Raw genomic sequence first — 13,110 nt, 5'->3', positions numbered from 1 at the left:
CGGTATTACACAAAATAAAAATAAAATAACATATTTCAACATCTCTACAAATAAACAACATGTTATTCTTAATTTTTTTTTTATATTTACTTATAAAACTAAGGGCTCTTTCCTAATTTAGGTAGGTTTGAAAAAAAATTACGGGCCCCTAATTAATTTTGCACCCCAGGCTAAAAATAGCCAGTCCACCCCTGTCAGTAGCCACTTACCATTTACACATATTTGTGTGTGCCAGTGGATAAAGTGATACCGATATCAATTTATCAATTATCAAATTAAAGAACACAATATTATAATATTATTTATGATTATCAGTGAATAGCTGCGGTGCATGCACAATTAAAGATTAGCAAACTGAAGGCCATCTGGCCATAGTATTAATTAGGCCTAGGCCAATTGTGGACACCAAAATTACAGGGTGTGTGAGTGCACACCCTGCCCCCCCCCCCAAATGGCGCCCCTGTCTGTAGCGCGTCGTGTGGTAACCTTGTATTATTAATATTACGTTCACTTATGCGCGCCGCCGGGGTTAAGCGCTCGCTGTAGCAATTAGATATATATTTTACTATTATTCCTATTAATGCATGCTACTAGCTGTCGTATTTAAATATATTAATTGATTACGTAGTCACAACTCGTTACAAACTCTACCATGAAACTATTGTAGTAGGAGAAAATAAAAGCGGAAAAGGGGAAGGCGGAGATTTTAGGTGAGACGTCGTGTATACTATTACATTAAACACGGTGTAACAGACCGACACGTAATGTACGGTGTGTATGCGGGTTGAAGACCTGCTTCAACGGGCAAGGGACGCGTCTGGCGGACCGGTTGCTTGTGGCCTTCGAAGAAATGACAGTTCAATGATCCCCGCTGTGACGTCGGTGCTCGACAATGTGTCGCAGTAGGTTTATTTGTACGTGTGCGTGTGTATGTGTGTATGTATGCACGTGTCTGGGAGTCGTGTAAAATTATGTTGTTTGAGAGTTTCCGCATAAGATTGTTCTACTACTGTGTCATACCTATCTACCTAATGATGTTTGAATTATCTACGCTTATTATACAAATATTAAAGCACTTACCTTGCCGTAGATTGCTGCAGCTGGTTCTCCCGAGTAGTTAGTAATTCTTCGGGGTGGTGTTTGACAGTCGATATCACGATGACAATATATGTATCTTGGTTTATATAATCTGTAGAATTTCGTATACCTTACACTCTTTTCTAATTGTGACTATTACCATGTACTCTCGAGATTCCTACATTCGTAGCAAGAGTACATAAAGTCAATTCGGCAACCGAATGTAATTTACATTAATGAGCATTTCGTTGTGGTGAACACTTGTGTACCAAAATAGGTGTTAAATATTCCTACATTCGTAGCAAGAGTACTTATAGTCAATTCGCCAACCGAATGTAATTTACAGTGATGAACATTTATTATTACACATTTATACCTTGAAGACAACTCTTAGAATCCCTACATTCGTGACAAGAATGCATATAGTCAAATCGCCACCCGAATGTAATTTAAGTTAAATGAGCTCTTACTACTATACTTATATTCTAAAAATATTGCTATGTTTGTGTTCAAAGTGTAATTGTGTAATAATAATGTAACGGGATTCTGTAGGGTCCTTATATAATATGGCTTCCGTGTAATCCCTTCTTCTGATATGCATTGATTAATACGTGATATTAAAGTATTGATGTTTTTTTCTTATTTTAGGTGGTGTGACAAAGGTGTCACTGGTAATTTATTGTTTTGTTTTGATCGAACGTCTTGATTGGAAAATTATCGAAGGGGTCTCGTAGAATATAATATACATATATGTGTATATTATATACGTAAAAATGGATTCATGGTTTTATAATATACGGTGTCATCTGGCGCCGCTGATAATTGATTGTGTTGTTTTTACTAAACGTCTGAACGGAGAGGTGTTGAATATTGTTTATGTGTTGCACGTGTCGCGTGTATATGTAAAGAGTGCGTATATATATATATTTATGCGTAAATCGTATGTATATATGTATTGAATAGCCCAACATTCCATATGGACCGTCGCCACTAGTTGTCTTGTGTTTTATTTTAAGTTTAAATATTATATTTTACACTATTTTGTGGTTTAAATTTCGTCGTCGGCACTTATTCGACTTATTCGGACTGCATCGCTTATATTTATTGCTCTTAAAATAATTGAACAAAAACTTGCTTAATAAACTTTAGTATAAATAAATTGTCACTCAATATATGAAGGTAATAATTATTTTAAGGCACATCAAAAAGATTGTAATGAACTTAATATAAATACAGTTACTATTAGTAACGACAGTAAGTGTAATTTCACTTCTATTGACCTGAACAGGAATCCCTTCATAATTCGTTTCTTAGTAAGTCCATGTTGCTGATGAAGGATTTTTAGGATAACCGTAAAAATCTAAAATAGTTTTGATATTTAAGAGCGAGGTCAGAGATAGTTGAATTATTATAGATTCATTATTTCCCATCCTTTTTTATACCTACTATAATCCGGGTAGTTGTTAAGTTGAAATTTTCTTTCGCGTACTTTTTCGGTATCATCGAATAATGTCTGTTAGTAAATTTATAATATGGTACAGATCTTATTATTATTATAAAACTACAGACGGAAATCAACGGTTTTTTTCGGTGTAGCCAAATAACGAAGACATTTTCAGCCGACGCATCAACATCACATTTTTCCGCTCCAAAATCTATCAACATTTCATATTTCTTATTGTTTATGATTATGTTTATATACGAACATCATTTTTTAGTTGGTACTTTTAGTTCTATGTTGAAATATAAATGTCAAAATAAATGTGTCCACAATAATCTCTACCGTTTTTTCCAATAAATATGGTATTGCACATTTCAACGTCTTGGTCACTATATGGCTCCTTTTTATTTGCTTTACCGTTTTTTTTTTCGTATTGTGACTAAGAGCCGCAACGCGTGGAAATCCGAAGATTTAGGTTGGTGGAACTCGTACGCTTTGATACACGCTTGGGTTAATGAAAACCACAAGATTTATAATGAAGGTAAGAGAGGTGACGCTATTTAATATAATCAAATAATAAGGTAAAGTACTAAAGTATTTTAAATAATCATAAGATTTTTGTATTTTACATGGCACAACCATTGCGAATAAGTTAAATAATATGAGAATATAATAATATTAAACAATTACAATAAATTATAAGAATGATAATTTTAGTATTACAATTAATAATAATTTGAGTTCACATAAGTTAATAATATAAAAGTTAATCTGGCAAAAATGACAAATAATATTAAATAATTTAAAAACGCAAAGTATGAAAAAAAATGGTTCTAAAAATTGTGATATCATTTTATAGCAAAGTCTTTGAACTATATAGATATCATTTTTGTTAAAATAGTTTGCTAAATAATGGAACCTATTCTGGCGATTTTAAACTTTAAATCATTTAATTAGTAATGGTGTAATACACTACCTATTTCAATGATAGTAGACTATATTATTTAGTAAGTACTTATTATGCAATAATATTTTAAAATTTTTAACTTATGTCGCCAAGCTATAAGTTCAAGTTTTAACAAATAAGAACAATTTTGAATTTATAACAATTGGGGTGTAGTTTAAGTTAAATTATAGTAATATACTGATAAATGGCCACTAATCTTCAATGTCATAATTTACATAATTATATCACAATATCTCAGTATATTTTATTTTTTATTGGAACGGAGTTTTTTGTTGGGATTTAATTTAAAAAAAATATAATTTATTTGTCTTGGATTTATAATATCTAGGATTTTATAATATAAAAACCTTTGTTAAAAGATAACTTAAAAACTATGTAAATACCACTGAAACTTTATGAAATATTAGGTTAAGTGCAGAAGTCGCATTTATAGGGCCTATTTCTTTGATACCGCCAGGAAAACTCACAGGGTTGCCATGCTCACATTATTTATCACTATTATTATCACTTTTTTTTAATGTCCTTACTTTTTCTCACTTATTTCATTTATATATATATTTTTGAAATATTTTATAATATGAATGATTTCAATGTTACCTACTTGCTATAATGAAATGTAATTTTACCTATGATGGTAAAATTACATTTTTTATATTGTTGAATGATGAAGTGATATATTGACCATAAGTTATGCACACCGAGTATTGTATCGAAATTGTTTATTTCCGTTACTAAAAAAAAACTTCTTTGTATTATTACAATATAATATAGGTATATGAAGTTTATGAAGTACAATATAATATAAATTATAATATAGATAAGTCTGAAGTTAAATACTCATAACCAATTAGGTATATTAAAAGTGTTATAATTTGGTATACTTAAGTAGGTAACTTAGGTCTTAGATTCCACATAGGAGGAATTTGTGGGTTACTATAGGTACCTATCAGCTATAAATTATAATTGTATCAATATAATATAAATACTCGTATATTTACCAAGCGTGATATTGAAATTAATCAAATTATCATTTATGTTTATTGTTGAAATAATTAAATGCATTTTAAGTTTATATTTTATAATATATAACTTATAATTTATAAGTTATATGTACAGGGCCAGCTCTAGACTAAATGTGTATATAGGCAAGATCAAAATTTGCCACCCTTTCGTGTTGATCCCTCTATTTACCCATTGTCACCTTAATCATATCCTCAAACATATTCACGTTTAATTTTTGATATAGATTAAGGTACAATAATGTATACAGAGCGACGGAGTGGCTGAGCAGACCAAGACGTCGGTTGTGATGTGCACCGACGCTGATTCAAAATCTCGGCCGCGGGCGGCATTTTCCTTCTGGCAAGTCACGGTGTCCGGAGAGAAGTGCCGCCATACCCCACCTGCAGGGAATGGCAGATACCTACGGGTGCCCACTAAAAAGTCTGCAAAAACTAACAAAGTGTCTGGCACTTCAATCCACCCAGTGCACCCCACTTTCGTGGCCTCTTGGAGGCTGCGGTACGGTCATTCAAAACCCTCTTACGCGACTCGTTGGTGTCATACTTTTAGTTGGGAAGAGATGACCACCGTATTGTGCCACATCGAAGTAGTGTTGAACTCTCGGCCATTAACTCCGATGTCATCATCTCCAATGGATGCGGACTACCTGTCACCGGGACATTTCTTGATTGATCAACCGTTGTTGGTAGTTCCAGGCGTGTCAATACCCGAATGTTGTACTAGGGTAGTAAACAGGTGGAAATTACTGTACCAGTGCCATCAGTATTTTTGGTACCGGTGGTCTACCGAGTATCTACGTTTCTTTCAAGTCCGAGCCAAGTGGACAGCTGACTTGCCAACTTGCAATGTGGTGATATGGTAGTAGTAAAAGATCCATAATGGCCCCCCATAACTTGGCGATTGTGCCGCCTGGTACCGACGGTGTACGAGTAATAAAATTGAACACCGATACGGGGGAGCTCACCAGACCGGTAGTCAAATTAGTAAAGCTACCTATGGTTCAGTAGGTTGTAGGGATCTGCTTGTTTCGGTTGATAGACGTGTAACACCCACTCCATAAGTATATCTCAACGTCATTGAAAATGTATCTATTTATTATCTTAGCCTGCATAGCTACGCCCCCTGAGGGTTCTCCGGGTGGTGGTCATCTAGATTCGAGTGACGAGAATTCAACCAAAAACACAAAGGGGTGTCATAGTTCTATTATGTACTTATATGTATGTAACGTATGTTTTCGGTCACCTCGGTTGTCACTATTGTAAAAAAGTCCATGCCCTTTCACGTAACACAGTTAGCAACGATCATCCTATTTTTCTTATATATTTTACGTACCTTATATGTACTTCATGATTTTTTTATATTCTTACCATACATATACTTTTTGTATCTTCGTTTCTTTTTTTTATATGCATAATAATCATTTTTGTATTGTTATTTGTATTTTTTGTTTGTTATGATATTGTCATGACGTTAGAATATGCGCTATAGCCTATAAGGACATTATCGAACTATTGCTGAGACGTATTTGGCATTGGCGTGCCACAACACATCACCACACTTCGTCTCCCAGCACCGTTTCAAATTCAGGATTTTGAGGCAGCACCTCCCATGGGGGAGCATGTTCGAAACTCAGCGCCTTTACGTGCAGACCCAGTGCCCCGGCCATACCGGGTGAGCGCGTCGTCGACGTACAAACGCCAAAAAGAGCTGCTGCTGTAAAAATAAGCTGCGCGTACGCACCACCGATCCGTCACGGTCAGTGCTTCGTAGAGCGAGCGGTTGAGTTCACGTGTTCTTATGTGTCTCCGCCGTACTGTCCACGTTAGTCGTATGCCTGTTCGTTGCAAATTGTTGTGCGACTAACGAGTACTCGGGTGTACGGCTGTGTTCTTCAACTCGGGTCGTCGTGTACCTTACCGCCTTAAAAAGTGCCCCCACGCCTTAGCGATCATTAGAACCGCCACCGCAGCCGAACGCGTTTCTATACACAGTCGCTGTCACCGCCACCGGAACGACTCAAATAGACCGACTATAGGTCAAGGTCGTTGCCGTCACTAGCCGCACACTAACAATTCTGCGGCCTAACGTAGCCCGATGCCACCCCCTCCGCCACTGCCACTTCACTCCGCGCAACCATCGTCGTCGTCACTGGTGTCGTTCACGATTATTATAAATGTTATTGTTTACATAAATTATGTGTTATCATTCCCGTTCGTAGTCCTAACACATTCATGTGAAAATCGTTTAGTATAGTTTTGTTTTGTTATACACCAGAACGGAGAGACGTCTCCGCCGATACTTTAGCCTATGATGTTATAATACATAATAATATAATATTGTGTTATAGACACCTGTTAACAACTAAGTTGCGTATATTATATATATGACTTATGTTTAATGGTATTATCCAGCTTCTCTATATTCCGGTTTCCCGAATCGCTAGGCTGACCGCCGGTTCCGTAGGAGCCTGAGTGCCTGATGGTGCCAAAACACATACCAACGCCAAAAATTAAAAAACCTATGTTTGTATATATCTCGAAAACCGCGCCGATTATTGTGGGGCCTTTGATCATATAATTTTTTCTGAGTTATTTAGTTTATTAAATGTCTTTACAGCTATATTTCAAATCCGATTGGTATGTTTTTATCCGGTATTTTCGCCCGTTTGGCGTCTTTTTAATGTTAATCTGTATCCAAATAATTGTTTTAAAGTTCTACGGACTATATACATGGTATCGTTGGAAGACTGGGGAAATAAAATAACTCTTGTATTAACAATTATGTTTTATTTTTATATTGTTATATCATTTATTTTTGAAAATGTTTCTACTGCAATTTCTACAGTTTTTTTCAATTAAATACGGCAGTATATACTTCACTGCCTTGTTTAGAAATTTTGCTCTCTTTACATTGGCAGTCGGTCATTGGTGCAAATGGGGGGAGGACTTGGGGTACTTAGTCCTCCTAAATGTCGGTCAAGTCCCCCCAGTTCAAAATCTAGTTATTATAATCGGGCCGTTGTAAGAGCGCTCCTGGGCGGCGACCAAAATTGGTCTTTCTCGCACATTATAGTATTACGATTCTAATTCCAACAATACGTTACAACGATTACCTCGATTTGCATTCTGACAAAATATTCTATTTTTCCACAACATGTACGAGGGATCGATCAAGGCACATTTTTAAAATTGTATTTAGTTAATTTTACATATTTAGTATATTTAAGTTGGAATTTGTATTTTTTTTAATTTTTACAATTTTTATTGCAATTTTAATTACAAAAATTAAAAAAGTGGCTCGATTGTTCCCTTGAATATATTACGGATAATCCGAATATTTTTTCAGAATGAAAATCGTGATAATTGTCGACACGTACCTATCGTTGGAATTAGAAACAGTAGTTTTTGACAAAAAAAGATGTGGTAGTGAGGCTATTTAGATCCTTATCGTTTATTTAGAACGGAGTTTAGGCCACGCTGTCTAAAAATTAGATTTACAAATAAATTGGTTATTTTGAATTTTTCCAAAAACAATTTAATACAAAATATATACAATTTCTAATTTAAAATTGTCATTACCTATATCTATATATAAAAAGAAAAATTTTAAATTATTGGTTGGAACAAAAGTTATTTTATTTGTCAGGTTTTGCTGTTCCATTCTATATTATAATATATTATATTATACATTACCTACTTATAAAGTATGACATGATTTAAAGTATTTTAAACATTATTTTTGTAATAAATTATAATCTATACATATAAAATCCAAATACAACTTACAGTCACTGATCGCCGTAACTCAAAAACTATACGCAACGTACGAAATTGAAATTTGGAACATTGAGTTAAACAATAAATTATAACCAATAGGTACCTATAGGCTATAGTAACCCACGATTCCCTCCTATTATGTGGAATCTAAGACCTAAGTTATCCATTTAGATATACCAAATTATAACACTTTTAATATACCTGATTGGTTATGAGTTTTTGACTTCAGACTTATCTATGTTATAATGTATATTATAATATTATAATAGTACAAAGTAAGTTTTTTTTATACGGAGTTTGGCGTAGTGATTTTATTGGGATATTACTAATTTTTTGTTGATACCTTATTATTTGTGAGTCATTGATATTTGACTAGAAGTCTAGAAATAAGTAATAACGTGCTTTAGTTTTAATAATGTGATATCGTGATTGAGACTGAATGTTGCCGCAGCAACGAGAGTAGTTTGATGGATAAGTGGATCGGGGGCGTAGGTACAATATCATATTTTACGATATTTACGTCGCATATAGGTACAAAAAAATCGGACTTATAAGTACCTGAACATTTTTGGTTGTAACTTTTAAGCCATCCTACCAATCTGGTTGTGAGTTCCCAATTCCCATCTGCACAATATTTCTAATCAATTAATACCTTATATTATTATATATTTATTTTAATTTTGTATCTATTAAATCATCAAAAAGCATATATTTTTTACCATAATAATTATATTTTATATAATTAAATATATAAACTTATTATAAACTTTATATAAACTTATTGATTTATGGTACCAATTATTTATATTTATATAATATATAGGTACTATAGTTGTCACCCACGTGCTCCGCAACCATGGATAGTTGTTAGCAAATTGTGAGGCTGTTTCGTGGCTCCTCTAATCTTGTCTATCTATCTTGCACCGTTTTTTTATATATGAAGAGTAATTGAACTGTATGCAGAGTAGTATAAAACTGTTGAAAACTAAACTTAACTTTTCCGTTACCCGAAAAAAAAAATTCCGTTTTCAAAACCGATTTCAGAAACCGTTTTAAAACCGAAACCGAAACCGTAGGTAATCAAAAACGAAACCGAAAAAAATTGGATACCGCGGTATTAAAGTCAAAACTGAAACAGGAAAAAATTGGACACCGGTATTATAATTTAAAACCGAAACCGAAATAAATTGGATACCGGTATTAGGTTCAAAATCGAAACCGTAAAAAATTGGAAACCGGTATTAAATTCAAAACCGAAATCTGAAAAAATTGGAAACCGCTATTTTTTTTTAACTGACGTGTTTTTAAATAAGTAAATTTCATTAATACGCATAATTAATAATCATAATTAATTTTGTTGATAAACATTTCATTATTCGCAAAATTATTAGTTGCTTTATAAATAGTAATGACATAAATTAAAATTACTAGCAAATACTATATATGACAATTGACAATACGGAACAAAGAATGATAATTGTATAGACGACATAGCCCTCTGAAAATACTTTAGAAACCAGTATACAAAACCGAAACCAAAACCGAAATTTCTTTATACCGGTTTTGCTAAGTTGAAACCGAAACATTTAAAAACCAGTATTCAAGGTATTGTTAAGTTGAAACCGAAATCGTAAAATTTCAAAACCGGTATACAATATCGAAACCGAAACTGAAATTATTTCAATCGGTTTCAAGCCCTGGAATAAATAATCCAATGAGTGATCAACAAAAATATTAATTCAGCACAATTTCATTCATGGGCATTTATAAATTATAATGTGTTGTAGTAAGAATATATATATATACATTAGCGAATGATAGTATAACACACCAGAGTGTTACTACAACAGTCAATGAACTGTATGTCATAGCTATCGTTTTTTAAATTGTAATTTAATATTTAACATAAACAATATTTAATCGGCTATCTGTATACTATAATATAACTAATCATTTTGTTTTAATTTATACAATTTAATAAATTGTTAAAATGTTCGCAACAGTTCCAGTTATTTTTGCATTAGGCGTAATAATACCTGATACGTTGCAAATAGAGAAAGAGCCAAGGAAAATGGTGAGAACCAAAAAGAGTACCAAAAAAATATAATTTTTAAAATTATGCAATTGTAAAATTTTTTGTTTTGTGATATTTGTATGTGATGTCAATGGTAGTAAAATTGTTAATTTGTTGAGATCATAAATGAACAATTTTGAAAATATTTAATGTCAAGTGCTAAATATTATAAATTTACACAGTAATAAATGAAAAAAAAATAATGTACCTACTTACCTAATTTAAAAAGTATTATTATATATATATATATATATATATTATTAAATTGTATCAACTGATTGTATGGATGTGTTAAACTAAAAATGGGTTTTCAATTATGAGATAATAAATGAAAAATGTCGTGCATTTTTAATGTAAAGTGCTAAATATTATAAATTAACACTGTCAAATGGGTAGAAAAATAAGTACATAATTTAAAATGTTTCAATTTCTGTTATCCGTCATCGGCCACCGACAAAAAAAAAAGTTATCAAAATGCATTGATTGGTTTGAGGTAGAAGAGGAGGCAAATGTAACGCAGGTCTTACTTCTTCGTAAAATACGAAACATGGCCGCTCAAAAAGTTCGTGACTCAAAAAAACAGAAGAAGATACGGATTATTTTGTTTAATATTTTTTAAAATAGTATTCTTTATGTTATTACATATTGCATATAAATAGTATTTATTATTTATTATTATTTTATTATTATGTATTAAATTTATTATTTTTGTCTGAAAATTACGCTGTAAAATACTTACATATATACTTTTATTGAAAAATTGTTTTCTATTATTGTATTTCTGTTAACCGTCTACTCGGTCCCGACATTGACAGTTAATCGAGTTTCTACTGTATATATATTAGTATTATATTGAATACCTACAAAATTCATGTTTTGAAATCCAGCAAGAAAATACAGTCGGAGGAAGTTGGAGTATCGTTATTCTTTGCTACTGGATGAACAATGAACATGATATCAGAAAATACAACACTACCACTAACACAGCTACCGTTGCTTGACTTTCTAAATCTGGAGTCCAGATTTAAATGAACAAGGGGTACATGTAACGACTGTCGTCATCGACATCGTACATATACTCCCTACGTTTAGCACGGCTAATATGCTGAGTGTTAGTAATGGCAAATGTGTATATATATATGAAATTTATATTATGCTGACGCGATGTTTAGCTCACATCGTGTTAATAACCTCCTGGCGGTAAATAGTGAGATAGTAGGTAGAGGCAGTCTATATAGTTGGCGGTTGATAGTTTGATGGTCGGCAGTCAATAGTCATATATATAGTGGATGGTCGATAGTGGAAGTCGAGGACAGACAACGACCTGAAGAGGACCCGCGGACGACCAGCTCAACCTACATTGGAAATTGGCACCCACGACACACCATGGCCCGACTGGCAACCCTGATGTTATAATTTATAAGTATGCTTTCGATGTTGTAACTTGTAGTAGGTAATAATAATACATTAATATTAAATAACATATACATATACATACGTTAAGTACTTTGTTTCACATAAGTTAACCCTGATCCCTAGTAATAATAATATCGCACACCAAGGTCGAGTCTCCGAGACCTTGTTAATATCAACAGAACGACACTTAAACAGCGTTGCGAGCGATAGGTGAAGTGGAGACGTTACATTGGTAATTCACGTTTAGTTCCTTATTTTATTTGAAATATTGCCTTTAATATCACCACAACTAGGTTTATGATTTCTCTTTCAGGTACAAAATATATGGTAGTATTATGCGAACACACTACACAGACGGTAAAATAATCATTACCTACAGGTATATTGAACACCAATACGTTAATTAAAAATAGTAATAATATATTAAAGAAAAACAAATTTAATATTTTCAAAAATGTACTCACATGTTTGTACTATATAAAATATTAATATTTATACTTATACATAGCCACATACCCATAGGCGGAATTTCAACTTTTGACTATTAGAAGCAAACAGACCATTGCAATATAGCATTTTAAAATATTGTATTTTAATATATTGTAAATATGTCATAGGTTTTTGGGGGGCTTAGCCCCCCTAAGCCCCCATATTTGCACCTATGCAAATACTTGAGTATAATACCTATTTGAAATATGTACACGGTGCCCTTAAATGTTTTGGGGATGTCTTTGAACATTTAAGCATTTTAAAATTATATAGGTAGATACTGTATAATAATTAATAATAATATTTTTATAATTTATATCATAATATTATGACATATAATTATACATGTATACTTATCATAAAATTATTTTTCTGCATAAGCTTAAAATATTATGTAGATGTAACTTGATATATGAAATAAAATATAGGGCTCCAATTTTTCCGAAATACCTTCTCATCGGTCGACTCTTATACGGTATTATATCATTATTAATTATTATTGTTTAAATAATAAAACGTTGATGAGGTGTCAGTAAAGAATATTATGAATAACAAAAACAAATGTAAAAAGGCCATCATCATTGTAGTAGCTATACATTTATAATATATGAAATTATATGATGAGTGTAGAAAAAAAATTATATGCTTCGATTTTCAACTTCAGTATCTTGTTCAATGGGAAAGTGAAACTAGTTGAAAATGTAATACAAGATTTCTTATAAGTTGGTCTACCTTCAAAAAAAAAAAAAATGTGTACAAGAAAGTTACATTAAATATTTAAGAGCGTTTAAAGTTCATATTTTTAAAACATTGGATATACACTCGATTTATCATGTAGGGATTTTGT

Source organism: Acyrthosiphon pisum, chromosome X (genome assembly GCF_005508785.2).
Source record: "Acyrthosiphon pisum isolate AL4f chromosome X, pea_aphid_22Mar2018_4r6ur, whole genome shotgun sequence".
Lineage (NCBI taxonomy): Eukaryota > Metazoa > Arthropoda > Insecta > Hemiptera > Aphididae > Acyrthosiphon > Acyrthosiphon pisum.
Note: the sequence above shows the minus strand (reverse complement) of the source record.